Here is a 15,454-nt window from a genome sequence, read left to right on the forward strand (position 1 = left end):
TATAGAACTAAACTAAAACCACCACCACCACCACTAGCATTTGTCCTGTAAGCAGGAATTCTACTGAGCTTCTAGTCGTAAAGTTACTAAAGAAAGCACCCTAATGTGGCACTCAATTTCTTAGGGAATGAAAGAAATTTGCCATATGCCAAACTATTCTATGTTCGTATGCGGAGAGGCCGCACCCCCACCCTTCACTCCCTCCCCACACAACAGAAAGATAACAATTAAAATATCTTACACCAGCTCCCTCAGGGCACCCTTACACGTGGCATGTCTTTCCTGAAGTTTTTTGGCTGATTGCCATAGATTTTGTATATTTACGTCAAAATTTGGTGCTTAAAATTGAGCAGCTATATCCATATTTAGTCAATGGACGTGTGGGGGCTCAGCACCGTTGGAAGTTCAGCTACTTACTCGGCACTATGCCAGGTACTTAACTCTATATTTAGGTCTCTTATCTAGGTGCCTAATTTTCAGAGAGAGTGAGTATCCTCAAGTCCCATTTACTAAGTATGGAAATAATGCTTGCTTTTAAACACCAAGCCTGAAAATATCGGCCTTGTTCCATAAGATACTGCCGCTCTATTGACAGGTTTCAGAGGAACAGCCGTGTTAGTCTGTATTCGCAAAAAGAAAAGGAGTACTTGTGGCACCTTAGAGACTAACCAATTTATTTGAGCATGAGCTTTCGTGAGCTACAGCTCACGATTGCCCCATGGATTGCTATTGAACTCCCACCCACCCCCTACCCCCAATATCCATTCGGAGATTTGTGCAGTGGCCACGAAAGAGTTAATTTAGCATTCAGAGTCCTCGTGCATGAACAGTCATTTATGTTGGCAACGTAAACATTTTGTTTTGCCAAAGGAATGTTCTACTAATATTCACAGGGATAATAAAATGACAGCAGAAGACAATCTCTGATTGGCAAGGGAACATTCTGAGCACAGCTACTGTCACAAGTTGCGAAGTAGAACATTAAAGCTACTCAGCCTATGGAGCTTTGCTGCAGTGACCAGCAAATACAAACACATAATGGAGTTTCAATTCATCTTTATTTTGGAAAACCTCTCCACTGTCTCCAGGAAATGCTCGTCCGATATGTGAGTTTCAAAGTGAAATCATTAAAGCTATCAGGTTTCTGTCCAGACATAGAAAATGTCATTATTTGCATTCTCCAGAGTATTTCTAATTTCTCAGTTTAATAACATCCCCCAAAAGTAAGTTTATTTTAGCCCACAAGTTCTTCCAAATATGTCAAAGTTACACTGCTGACCAGACATAACCCCTCCCATATGCACATAAATAAGTCTTTTTACAACATTCTCAGTAGTCACTATTGTAATCCTAGATCAGAAAAGCATATTGCTGCATAAGTAATTTATATAAGAACTCAAATGTATAGCCTTTAAGTGTAAAAATATTTCTTCTCCCAATTACTGGAAATTGAGGGTTGTTGTTCCACTCACTATGGCAGTCAGAAACATTTCTTGCTCTTCCATTTAAATAGCTGTTGAAAACATGTCATGGTTTGATAGAGAGAGAAGGTGGGTGAGGTAATATATTCTGTTGGACCAACTTCTGTTGGTGTGAGAGACAAGCTTGTGTGTTTAAAAGTATTTCCCTCCTTCATTTGTGCATATTCAATGTATTCCATGTACAGCAGCATCCCCTAGTGGACATACTATACTACTACTTGGAAAAGAGCATAATAACTATGAATGCAGTGTTTTCTTTTTACAGTTAAATTTGCATGAATTTGATTTTGTCTGACTTGTTTTTTATCTCACAAATGCTAACACTAAAGACTAACGGCAACATTCACCTCTTGGATTTGGCAACTCTAAATTCACCCCCAGGATTTGGCCGAGACTAAGCCACTCAAGCTCTTTCTGGGGATCTGGGACTGGACATCACCAGTCCACAAAGTGAATGGAGCTAGACCAATGGGGCAGAGCCAGGTGGACCAGGAAATCCTCTGCTGGCAGGGCTCTTGTGGAGTTTGCCCACATCCCATGTGCATCGTGGATATAATTGTGCTCTAACTTTAGATTTTATATCAGTGTAAGTCCACTGACTTCCTGATTTACATGGGTGTAAGTAAGAGGACTCTGGCCTCCCATCTCTACTTTAGAAGCAATTCAGGACAAGGACCTGTTCTCTGATTGGTCTGCAAGGAACCATGCACATTTATAGTACTACAGAAACAAATAATTTCCAGATATTTCCAACAATTTGCAGACAGCATAGGAATATCAATACTTGGCATGTAAAGGAGGGAAGGGAAATATAAATTAACAATGTATAAGCAGTGCAGAAAAATTCGCTGAAGACCAAAAAATTCGAAGATTGACAGCTCTAAATTCTTACTACTATCATTGCCATCACCAGTCAAACAAAACTTAACTTTAATTAGCAACATTGACCACTCCAATAACTTAAACACAGCACAATGGCTGAAGACTACGTAATATTTCAACCCGTCTTTAGTTAACAAGGTGTTAGACTAGTCAGATGCGATTCAGTATAAGCACAATAACGTTTTCACACATTCATAGAGCGGACTTGATTTTCTGAGGTGCTGAACACCCACAATTCCCACTTAATTCAATGGGAATTGCAAATGCTCAGCACTGAACAGGGGAACCCTATTCAAGATAGCATCCCTATTCAGGGAAGCCCCTAAGCAAATTATTAGCCCCTGTTGAAGTCAAGTTAAAGGCATGCTTTGTCATAGATTGTGCTGTTAGCCTGAGACAATCAAGATTAGATTTTACTTCACAGAAAATGGGCTATCTGCAGAATCCAACCCCCTCCACATCTATCAATGGTGTTTTAGTGTAGTTAAGACACAGGCAAGTTAAGGTTGCAAGCAACAAAATGGTGTTTATTGAGATACACAACAATAAACTAGGATTCCCTGCAACTAAGATAATACAAAGAATAACTGTTCGGTTGTTAACACAGATGGCATAATGGGGATGAACCCTAGAGCCCCAAACCCTTACACCATGGGGTTTACAAAAATAACAGAGAGGGACTATACAATGTCTTGCAGACACTCGACAGGAGAACAGGAACACAGACAGGAACCAGGATCTTAGGGACAGGTGCCAGCAACAGGAACACAACAGGAATCTGACCTCAGGAACTTTGGTGACAGGTACGTAGATCTTCAGTATGGTGTCTTCTGTCTTCTATTCTTGATCTTATCGTCCTTTGTGCTCCTTTGTGTTAGATGTGAATGCTATCTAACGTGTTGATGGAACAGGTGAGTGGAGATAAGTTAAGGGAAGCTTGGTAGGTGTTACTGGTTCACCACTAGTCCTATTCCCTCAGGGCTCTAGCTAATAACAAAGCTGGTACACTGTGGGAGGACTCCTATGCCTCACTGGGATGACCTGCTTTCACAGCATCCAGAGACACAGACTGCCCCTCAGAGGGTGGACACTCCCTTATATGACAGGTTTCACAGTAGCAGCTGTGTTAGTCTGTATCCGCAAAAAGAAAAGGAGTACTTGTGGCACCTTAGAGACTAACAAATTGGTGCCACAAGTACTCCCTTATATGCGTTCCCTATTGCTAGCCATATCCTACTGCCAAACTCGAAAAGAGCACCAAAAAGCTGAAAGAGAAGGAGTGCCAAGATAGAGGACAAGTTGTCCTTTTACCAATCCAAAAAAGGTGTCTATGTACACTTTATGTTTCCTGGCTATATTAGGATATAAGACCAACTAATTACAAAGTGCATTTACCAAGGAATGCTGCTACACTGTCGATGATCACATAAATGGCAAAAGCTTCAGTGGTGTAATAAGATCGCCAGTGATAAACATCGCACCGTAAGGACCTAGCTACAGATTGATCCGGGAAGCATTCCATCTGCAAGGAGGCTGTGTCCCCTTGGAATTTGCCATGATGATAATGATTAAGTGATGCTTCACTTTAAAGTTAAGAATGTGCTTTCGTGCTTTTGTGAATCAGGGCCAGTATCAGGTCGCTTATTTGAAGAGAACTCACCAACTGAACTGATTTTAAATATTGGCCTTTTGAGCTGTCTTTAGTTTACACCAGTTCATAGATATTTATGAACCGCACTACTTTCTTTCCCCTCGGCCCACTGGGCAACTTTTAAACCAGGCCAAATGCCCAATCCATTACGGTAAGCCCTGGAAAGGAAATGTATGGCTTTTGAAGGTACAATTTTAAACTTTACACATTATTCCCATGTTACTATTCTCTGCACAGAGGCACTTCTTTTTTCTTTGAAGGTTTAGGATATAGGAACTGCTTCATGTGATGTCCTCTGGTGATGCAAAATGTACAGAAGAAAGATCATACGGCTCCAGCAACTGTGGCATTTATTGTGCACTGTCTGCATGATTGGCATTTCACAATATGCTGAGGAAAACCGACCCTGCTTGATGGGGCTCAACCTAGAGACATGATAAAGTTCAAAGCCAGCTCCCATACAAAGGTCTGAGCACAGAACAATACACAATTTACTTTTTAACATTAGTTTCTAGTTATATTAATGGGGAAAGCCTCAGTCAAAGAACTGTAATTTAAAGTGGCATGAAAATGCAAAGAGTGGGTTTTGGGTATACTCGGAGAAGTCAATTCCAGGCAAAAAGGATAGCATGGAAGAAGGCACAAAGATGAGAGTTGCAGAAGAAGACAGCCATGAACTTTGGGTGGAGCAAAGGGAGAGAGATGAGAAACAGGAAAAAAAATCAAATAGGAGTTCACATGTACTTGCTCCATGAAAGGTTCCATTTGCTTGAAGAACAGAAGGACAAGATCCACAGGTGCACTCAAGCAAGAAGGACATAACGCTCCCAGATCCTGAAATTAACTGGGAACTAGTTCAACTACTGGTGCAAGCTGGAGCAGCCTCAGGGCCTAAGTGCCTTTCTACTGGCCCAGGATCACCAGAGCACAGCACATCTCTTCCTGTTCCTGGAATTCCTGCTATGCTGGAAAAACCAGGACTGGGCAGCGCACAGCTGCTGGTTGTGCAATTTTTACACCATCTGGGAATTCCCCTCTGCAAGAGAGATTTAACAGACATAGTTGAGGGGAGGATTTGGCCCAGGGAATTCAAGGAAAAAGGGCCGAGGTCATGGCTTATGGCTAGATTTTTAAAAATAGTCTGTTTTCTTTGGGAAGGATTGTGGCTGGCCCTTATTCAGTTGCACAGGTGGAGGAGGATGGAAGTAAGGAACCCTTCCTCTGGCACACCCAGATAAGGACCAGTTAGAAGTATATCCCCTTACAGTTGAGGTACCACTGGGTGGCTACCAAGAGGAAGTCAGCTGAAAGGCAGATGGTGAGGATCAAAAGAAAGAAAAGCCATGACTACACCCCAGGATGGGCTGGCCAGTCGGACTGGAAGGCTGTGCAAGGGGAATATGGTGCACCCCATAAAAGTGGTCACAGATTGCACTACCTCATTATCTCTGCATCACAGTACCTCCCCATTGCTCTTCAAGGGGGGGCGTGCTTCTGCACCATTTCTAATGCAGGGCTCTGTGGCCAAATGTCATGAGAATGCATTTGATGCATGAGAACAGCAAGGAACTACTTTCACACTGTTTAAGATGCATTTTTAAAGCAGAAGTATTAGACCAAAAATATCTTGGGTGTAACATGAATCTCTTATTCGAGTGTTGTTCAAAAACATATTTTGAACTCATCGTGCTTTTATTATTGAAAAGAAGCTATTGAGCATACACACACAACTTTCACAACTTTTTGTTGCATGGTGCTAGGGCAGGATAATAAATGTTGTTACTTGCCAATACAAATATTTACTAGATTGATTCCCTTTCAGGTGAATTAGGAGTTAGTGCACCACCATTTACTTCAATGAAAGTTAACAAAAAAACTACTGCCACTTCACAGGAAACAAAATTAAATTGGGGGAAACTACTGGAAAGGAGCCAATGACTCCCACTCCACCCCCACACACAGAAGAGAGATTTGAGTTAAGATGGTTACAACACCGTTACTAACCTCTGCCTTACAATCAGAATTTTAAAAATAATTCAGTATTTTACAGATCTGAGTTTAAAAATTAAAATTGGTTTTGAAATAAAGTTTCTCTGTTTACGCTACTTAATTTTTACTTGAAATGTGAAAATGGAGGCTGTCTGTGGATATTATGGTTCTATTTGTGACTCATACATTGTGTCATCATTTTGAGCACCCTCACCTCTAACAAATCTTCACTTTCCTTCAAGAGCTAGGCCCTGCCACCCTTCCTATACTGAATAGTACCTCACTTCTCAGTTTGTCCCACTGACACCCAGCAGGACTACTCAATGTAAAATCTGGATTGATTTGAGGGAGCAGAACTGCAATTATGTCCTGGTAAAGGTAAATATTTACCAACTTATATGGTATACCACAATATAGAAATATTGCCATGCCAGGCAAGACCAGTAATCTGTCTATAACTCAGTATACTGCTCCAAGAGCAGCCAGTGCCACATATTTCAGAGGAAGTTGCACACTCCCCAAAACAGCAATTTACGTAACAACGTGCTTGTGGGTAAAGCTTTTCCTAACCAGAGGTAATTTTATGCATCTTATTTCCCAGTTTGTTGCACTGAAGCCAATAGAACTACTCAATGGAGAGAATCTGGCCCCGGTCAATTCCTTTCTGTAATACTTATTGACAGGAGAAGCTATCCAGGTATTGCCAAAGTGCCTTGTGAAAGGAATTTCTCCATCCGTTTGAGGGCAGCAGTCTCTTCCCATAAAGATTTGGCCAGTTTCAGCTTCTTAAGTTGTTCAGAAAGTACTATAGCCAGAGCACCAGAGTTTCTAAACTGTGACCGCAGAAGCCTTGACATTTATAGTTCCCAATAAACTGTTAATCCACAGCATGGTCCTCGTGCTTCGTTGGCTTAATTATCTTATACTTTAGCTTCTGAATGGTTTGATCTACAGTTCACATGAGCCCAGTCTTGCTGCCCTCACTCACATGAGAAATCCCTTTGAAACTAACTGGGCTATCATGTGAGTGAGCTCCTCAGGCTCTGTGTTCACAATTTACATAAATAGTGAAGGACGTGTGTTTGCAAGGTTATAATCCACAGAAAAGATTGAACTGTGTTTTTTTTCTGCGGAAGGGTTTGTTATGCACTGCCGAAGTGAAGATAGGGAGGGGGTCAGTGCCTTAGGTATACCTAAAATGGAGAGATTCTTTCTAACTACAGTTTCGCAGATTTGCACGACATCGTTCTTTCATAACAAACAGCAGGGTTAGCTTTAGGGGCAAAAAGCATATTTGGAGTCACATGAAAGAAGGCAGCAGCACCATTGGATTAGACAACCAGGGCTCCTTTTTAATGGAAAAATGTGTAAAAGGTAAAACTGTAGTAGATCTTCCAGTGGTTTATTAGTTTTATAGAGCTCATTAAAAATTACTAGAAAAACAAACCTGTAATTGTTTAAAACTGAAATATCTCATAAACTCAAGCTCAACCTGTTTTGATCCCAGCAGAAGGATCTCTTCTATAGTACATTTGGGTCTCAAAGGATACAAAGGAAACTGATCCAGTTATCAGAATCTCAGTAACACCATGCTTTTGCTTAGTTTTAACATCACAGAGGAACAATACTTCCCTTCAGAGATGTCTCCTATCCCTATAGCAAATTCTTCTTGGCTTTAGCCATTTCTTACTTTTCAGTGACCGAAAGGCCAGATTAAGGCCCTGACCCTCCAAACACTTACACATATGAATAATCTTATTATAATCAATGGTACTATGTTTTCTCTAGGGGGGCCTAATTACTACAGAGGAGATAGGTGAAAGGTTATATTGTGTATTTATAATGCTAACAGTACTTTTAGATTTAAAAAAGGTGACCTATAACTGATTTTTAAAAATTGAAGCCTGAATGCCCTGCGGCCCCTTGGTACCAGCTGGGCATGCCCAAAGGGACAGTAGGACAGGCTAAGCCTGATGGATGCAGGGGAACTCTTTGTGAAGACCTAGCTCTGTCAGTTTTGCACTAACTTTACAACAGGTCAAAGAAGCATTCTGGGATAGATATGGAGTGGGATGGACTAAAGAGGCATTTCAGGTATTTCAGGGACAGGATGGAGCATAGGTGGGCACCCTTGCAAGCCTCCAGAGACCAGTGAGACAGGGGTGCAACTTAGGGCCTCAAAAATGCCCTAGTCTGTGCTGAGGGTCCCACTGCCCTCCTTCCCCATGGCAGTTCTTATAAAGGGAAGCATGGAAGCTGCCTCTGTTCTGTCCCTATGTTGGTGCCTGCATTTGTATCCTTTTTCCACTGCTTAAAGTGGCTTTTCTCTTGCTTGTTTTTCCCCCCTTAGAATCATCAGAAATTGTATGTTTCACATTCCTTGTTTTTGCAGAGGACCTCCTGGATGTCTCAGAGCATGTTTACCATGACCCCCTGAGCCTTACTGCGGGGGCAGAGGTACTGAAATTTCAACAGAGATGTCCTTTACACAAAATGTTAGTCATGTATGTTAAATAAGTGTCAAGAACACCACAACATTTTAAGCAGCCTCACTAAAAATCTCTTCTCAGTTGTTGAACTTTTATTCTCTCAACTCTTGCGATATTATTTAACTAATTCCCTGGTCATCACAGAGTTTTCAGAGCAGACAAGACCGGAATTACTAATGTAAAAAACAAGCAGAAAAAAGTTTAAGAACTAGAGGCCTTCTTTACACATCACAGAGAAGCAAAAAAAGATCACTTCACAACCCTTTCCTCTCTTTTCTTCCCTTTGCAGATTAGCTCTAACTGAAACAGTAGATTGTTGTCCCCTTTCTGTCTGGGAGCTCCAGACATTAATGTGGATTCTTCTATTATTTTATCCAAAATAAAAGAAAAAAATGGCAAATGGGTGAAATCTTATTCCGAATATTTTCCTAATATTCGGACAACACTGATAATTTTACAAAAAGAAAAGGAGTACTTGTGGCACCTTAGAAACTAACAAATTTATTTGAGCATAAGCTTTCGTGAGCTACAGCTTACTTCATCGGATGCATTCAGTGGAAAAACTATTTTAGTAACTGTGTAACTAAAGCCCTGATCCTGCAGACACACACAGTCTCATTGAAGTCTATGGGACTATTTATGTAATTAAAGTTAGCACATGCTTAATTGTATGCAGGAGCAGGGCCTACATTTGTTATTTTTTCCCAGAGCCCTAGAACCTCTGTGTGTGGGTCAGCAGGTGACAGTGGAAGCCAATATAAGTATCTGCCACCTGGAACTAACTCTCTATAACAGACTTTGTCAATATGAAAGCCAGCATCAGCCCTTCGAAAGCTAATGCTATCAAATCTAAAGTGAGCAAACTTACAAGGCTGCTTTACAGATATAGGCCCTGCTTCTATAAATTCAGTACTACCAACCCCAAAAGTTCAGAAGTCATGAGTTAGTCTCCGCCCAAATCATGAGATTGTCCCCCAAAATCACAATATTCAAGAGGAAAGATTTAATATCATTTTTGGGCTGTCTTCTGATATTTGAACTCCTCCTAGCTCATGGCCTCTGGGCTTGTAAATTTAATGTATTTTCCATTAGGCTACAGGGCATTGTAGGGTGAAGAGATTTACTCACATATTTTGCTACCCCAAACTCATGCGACAGCTGGAGCTTTTTACATCATTGTGAGACTGCCAGCAGCAGGCCAAAACTGCATTACTTCCAACCAAATCACCAGTGGTGGCAATGCTGTAAATACGTCTGGATGTAGTACTTACTGTTATCAATGAAATTACTCATGATAGTAAGCAGTATAGTTTATGTTTGCAGGATCACATCCTTAATCATAGTAGTATACTTTGTTGCATTAAAATGTATTGTTTCAAAATAATTCTCTCTGACAAAAAATGTTAAAGGATTGAAAATCTGTATGAACAATAATATTTGCATTTGTGGGAGTTAAAAGACACAAAGGAAACTGAACCTTACATATCAGGGAATAAGATTGCTGACTGCTAAGGTCTGGAAATAAATTTTTTCACAGCACTGCACAAATGGCTAGCTGCATGATGGCCACTTTTTGCCTTCCTCAGAATCACCAGGACTTAGTTATTGCTGGAAGCAGGATACTGGACTAGGTGGACCAATGGTCTGACTCAGTAAGCCAACTCATATGTTATTGGTTGCTTGGTAGTATTAACTGCTTACAGATTTAATATCCAACCCTTGCTAATGCATCCTCATTCATAATGAATCTGAAAATTAATGGATTTGAGTTTATGATGGAATTACACTAGGAGGCTGGTGTGTTAACTGCTATCACATCTGCATTTGCTTGCACTGAATGGATTTAATCACAGCATAAACGCCATACATGGAAGACAATTCATTAAGCTTTGTAAAACAATATTCAAAATAATTAAACAAACACCCAAAACTACATTTTTTTTACTTTAGTATTGTAGTTTATAATGGGGGCAGCTTGCAAATATATCAGTCTGAAAACTCAAAGGCTTTTAACCTTTCACATATTTTCTATAATGACTTATACTAGTTGCTAAATATTAAACATGTGTCTCTCCTCAGCTTGTCCTCCTTTTGTAGATGCTCTTACAGTGAAGTCATATTAAATACCAGTTTAGATATCACAATATTTCCATAGCAATAGACTGATGTAATAACTGCAGGATGGATAAACTATGCTTTGAAAGGAAAACTTATTAAAACACAAATCTATCTATATAATCTATATGTTCTACAAAACAAACACCACCCCAACAACCCACTATAAATGCAACATTAAAGGTGAGAAATCAAGCACTTCAGAACAGAGCTAAACATGAAAGGTCAAAATCAACGGTTATCCTTAATTCTGCATGAAACCTACAGACATTACATACTTGATTTTGAAGAGTAAGAACTGCTCATGGAAGTTGTCAGCTCTGTGATCTGGTGCATGTACTACTAGTGGTATGCAGGTTACACAGGTTGTTTTAAAGTACAGTATAATAAAAATCCATTATATCTACATTGATTAAAATAACAAAGGTGATTCACCACACATGTCAGTTTTAAATGGGCCCCAGGAGGCATGTTCTACACGTAAAAATTTTACTGCTGTAACTATTTCAGTAAGGGATGTGACTTTTAACTGAAATAATTATACCAGTAAAAGCCTAGACCAATCTCTCTGGTGTAGATGCAGTTATACCAATCTAAAGGTGATGTTTATTGGTATTATTTCCCTTCCCATACAGGAATAACTATACCATAGCAGTATACAGTTATCTAATCTAGATAAGCCCAGTCTCAGAACCACTGGCCTGGAACTATTTGGCCTCCTACCCTTGAGGGAGGCCTTCTTAGTTCCCAGGAAAAATACCCCTTAATTATTTAGTTTGCAAATTGTGCATTAAAAAAAAATCATAGCTTAGAATTTCACCTCCTTTAACAGCCAGTGGAATGCCACTTAACTACTTTACAATAGTTAACATTCCCCTATTAAGCACTACTTGTTATAGCAGCTCTGGCTGTGACTCCATAAAATTGAATCAAAAATTTACAGTTTAGCAGGAGCTTTAACTTTCATTTTGTAAAAATCTCATTAGAATCGCAAATTTAGAGAGAGAGAAAAAGTTTTTTAGTACTATGTGAATTTTTCATGGTGGTTTAATGAAAATGAGGTGGATATGAGGAAAATACTACAAGTTCCAAAATGACCCCTTTATTTAAGTTTTTCATAGGGTTCTCGTATTTTTGGAACACTATGCTTTGCTCCACGTGTGCTGATTAATATGGTGTCAGTTTAACTGGCTGGTGTTTGTGTGAGGATTTTTCCTTTTCTGTTATGCAGAAAAGGTTAAACATAGTTAACAGCAATACTGGAACATGTCTGGCTAAAAAGTCTATCCAATACCATGTGTCTTGGGGGGTGTGGGGAAGGGGAGAAAAGGAATCCCCAAAGCTGCAAAAGAAGAACCTATAAGTTCACCACCTAGGAAACCTACAGATATTTAAGCAAGTCCAACATTACAAGTAGTTGAGGGCAAATGGAGCAACTTTGAACCAAGCCCTTAAAAATGATGGATACAAGAAAAATAAATACAGAACTGCATGAAATTTAAACTGGTTTTGGATTATTCTAAAGTCTTTAAAAAGTTGAACATTTGTGTGAGCATCACTGCAGCCTATTACACACAGTGACTCACAGAAATGGAGAAGGCCTATTAAATTATATGTAGTCCATTCCCTGGAGCCAGCAAAGGATTGTTCCGACATAATATTTTCTAGAACTTTGTTCAGTCTACTTTTAAAGAGTAATTTAAAAATGTTTTCATTTTAGTCATTGGATTGGTGCCATTTTCTACAACATTTCAGCTTTTGATTTAACTTTTGCATAGTGTCCTGTAAATAAAGTTTTATAGCAATAGGATTAGAACAGTGTCACCAGCTTGTTTCTTATTTTCTCCAGCTTTATCCACACAGGTCTTTCTGGTTTACAGATGTTACAGTATAGATATACCTTAAGGGCTTGGCTACACTTGCGAGTTAGAGTGCATTAAAGGAGCCCTGGGCGCACTAGCTCACTACCTGTCCACACTGGCAAGGCATGTAGAGCTCTCTGTCTCTGCAGCTACAGCGCTGCTGGTACTCCACCTCAGCGAGTGGAATAACGTTTTGTGTGCCCCCACTGAAGCGCTGCAGTGCTAGTGTGGATGTCCTGGTCTGTTATTGCACTGTGATCGGCCTCCAGAAGTGTCCCACAATGGCTGTTCTAGCCACTCAGGTCATCACTTTGAACTCTACTGCCCTGCCCTCAGGTGACCAACTGTCGACCCGCCCTTTAAATTGTCTGGGAATTTTGAAAATCCCCTTCCTGTTTGCTCAGCCAGGCGTGGAGTGCTCTCAGCGAATCTTTCCAGGTGACCATGCTTCCACGTGCCAGGTGATCCCCAGTATGGAGCAATGGTGAGGTGCTGGACCTCATCAGTGTTTGGGGGGAGGAAGCTGTCCGGTCCCAGCTGCGCTCTAGTCGTAGGAATTACGATACCTTCGGGAAGATATCAAGGGACATGATGGAAAGGCGCCATGACCGGGACGCACTGCAGTGAAGGGTTAAAGTGAAGGAGCTGTGGAATGCCTACCGCAAAGCCCACAAGGCAAACAGCCACTCCGGTGCTGCCCCCGCAATCTGCTGTTTCTACAAAGAGTTGGACCCGATACTTGGGGGCGACCCCACCTCCACTCCAAGCACCACCATGGACACTTCAGAGCCTAGTGCAACAAGGTAGGAGGAGGAGGAGAAGGAGCAAAGCGGGAGCGAGGGTGCTGAGGCAGAGGAAGACACCCCAGAATCCCTAGATGCATGCAGCCAGGAGCTGTTCTTAAGCTAGGAGGAAGATAGCCAGTCACTGCGGCCAGTGCTTGGGGAAGGACAAACACCAGAGGAGATTCCCAGTAAGTGGCTTTTATTTTGAGAAGGAAGTTATTCGATGCAGGCTCTTGGGGAGAGGAGGGTTAGGGCTGCATGCATGTCTAGATGCAGAATAGGGCGTTAATGTGCTCTTTCACATCGCGTAATCGGCCTCAGTGATCTCTTCAAAGGTCTCATCCACAACTTGGGCAATGCGCTTGCACAGGTTTCTCGGGAGAGCCACTGTGGTCCTTGTCCCAGTAAGGCTAATTTGTTCCCGCCACTGTGCCGTGAGGTGCGGGGGACCATTGCTGCACACAGGCAAGCTGCATATGGGCCAGCGCAGAAGCCGCACTGTAGTAGAAGACCCTCCCTTGCTTCCCAGGTCACCCTCAACAGCGAGATATCTTCCAGGACAAACTGCTGTGGAAAATGTGGGGACAATGTTCAGTATAGGGACCCCATGCTGCTGTTAGCTCTCCCCAGGGCACAGAAACACAGAGGACAGTACGGCTGTGAAACAATCAGTCACATTTGACCCTGTGCTCAGTCACCATTTTGGGGCTCCTGTGGGTTATGTGCGCTCACTTTGGGATGGGCAAATTATGTTATTGTGTAGACTGTGCTTGCCCTTAAGTACGGGGGAATCATTGCTCTGTCTGGTGTGAACAATGCTGCCTCTGTTAAGTGTTGCATTTTACCTTTACAGATGCAACCTTGAGATCTCAGCCATCTGTGTTATCACCGGCTGAAAGACTCCAAAGAATCAGAAAGAGGCCACGTAGAAGCAAGGAAGACATGTTGCATGAAGTAATGCAGCATTCAAGTAATGAAAATCAAAAAGTGCAGGGGTGGCGGGACAGTGAAAGGAGGATCCACCAGTAGAATGAGGAGCGCCAGCACAAAAGTGTGGTGCTCCGGCAGCAAAGCACGGATCAGCTGATAAGCATAATGGAGCATCAAGCAGACTCTATCCAGGCACTCGTAGCCATACAAGTGGAACACTACTGAGCCTGACCTCCAGCCTCCCCCCACAGCCCTTGTCCCAAAACTCTTTGCCTTGTGCCCCATGTCACCTCCAACCCACTTTCCCCAACATCCGGGTTCTTACCACCACCAGCTGCCTCCAACACCTGTAGCTTCACTACCCTGCCCTGAAAACTACAACCCTTACCCACTACTCTCAGCTCCCATCATCATGCAGTATAGCCATCCTGATGTGCAGCACTTATTGCACAGCACTCCAGACAGGAAGGCTGAATATTGTGACACAGTCGGGCCAGCTGATTACAGGAGAGTGAAAGAAGGCAGATATATTAGCCCCAGGTTAAGCAGGTCCCTTTTTCCCTGGGTAAGGTAACTGGAGCAGTTCCAGAATAATCAGGAACTTGCTGGAACCAATTAAGCAGACAGGCTAATTAGGACACCTGAAGCCAATTAAGAAGCTGCTAGAATCAATTAAGACAGGCGGGCTAATCAGGACACCTGGTTTAAAAAGGACCTCACTTCAGTCAGTGTGGGGTGTGCAAGGAGCTGAGAGTCAGAGGGTCTGCTGCTGGAGGACTGAGGAGTACAAACACTATCTGGCATCAGGAGGCAGGTCCTGTAGTGAGGACACAGAAGGTGTTGGGAGGAGGCCATGGGGAAGTAGCCCAGGGAGTTGTAGCTATCACACAGGTGTTACACGGAACACTGTAGACAGCTGTGATCCACAGGACCCTGGGCTGGAACTCAGAGTAGAGGGAAGGCCCAGGTTCCCCCCATCCCCACAACTCCCTATTGGATACAGGAGGAGTTGACCTGGACTGTGGGTCCCACCAGAGGACAAGGTCCCTAGCCTGTCTCCCAACCCACTAGGTGGACCAACAGAGACTGCGGGGATTGTTCTCCTTCCTTTTCCCCATACTGGCCAGTGATGAGGTTAGCTGAGTGAACGGCAGGTTTGAGCCACTAGCAAAAGTGGTCAAACTGAGGGCTGCCGTGAATCTCTGAGGTGAGCAAATCTGCCAATAAGCTCAAGACCCACCAAGGCAGAGGAGGAACTTTGTCACAGTAT

This window comes from Lepidochelys kempii, chromosome 4 (assembly GCF_965140285.1).
Source record: "Lepidochelys kempii isolate rLepKem1 chromosome 4, rLepKem1.hap1, whole genome shotgun sequence".
In the NCBI taxonomy this organism is placed as follows: Eukaryota; Metazoa; Chordata; order Testudines; family Cheloniidae; genus Lepidochelys; species Lepidochelys kempii.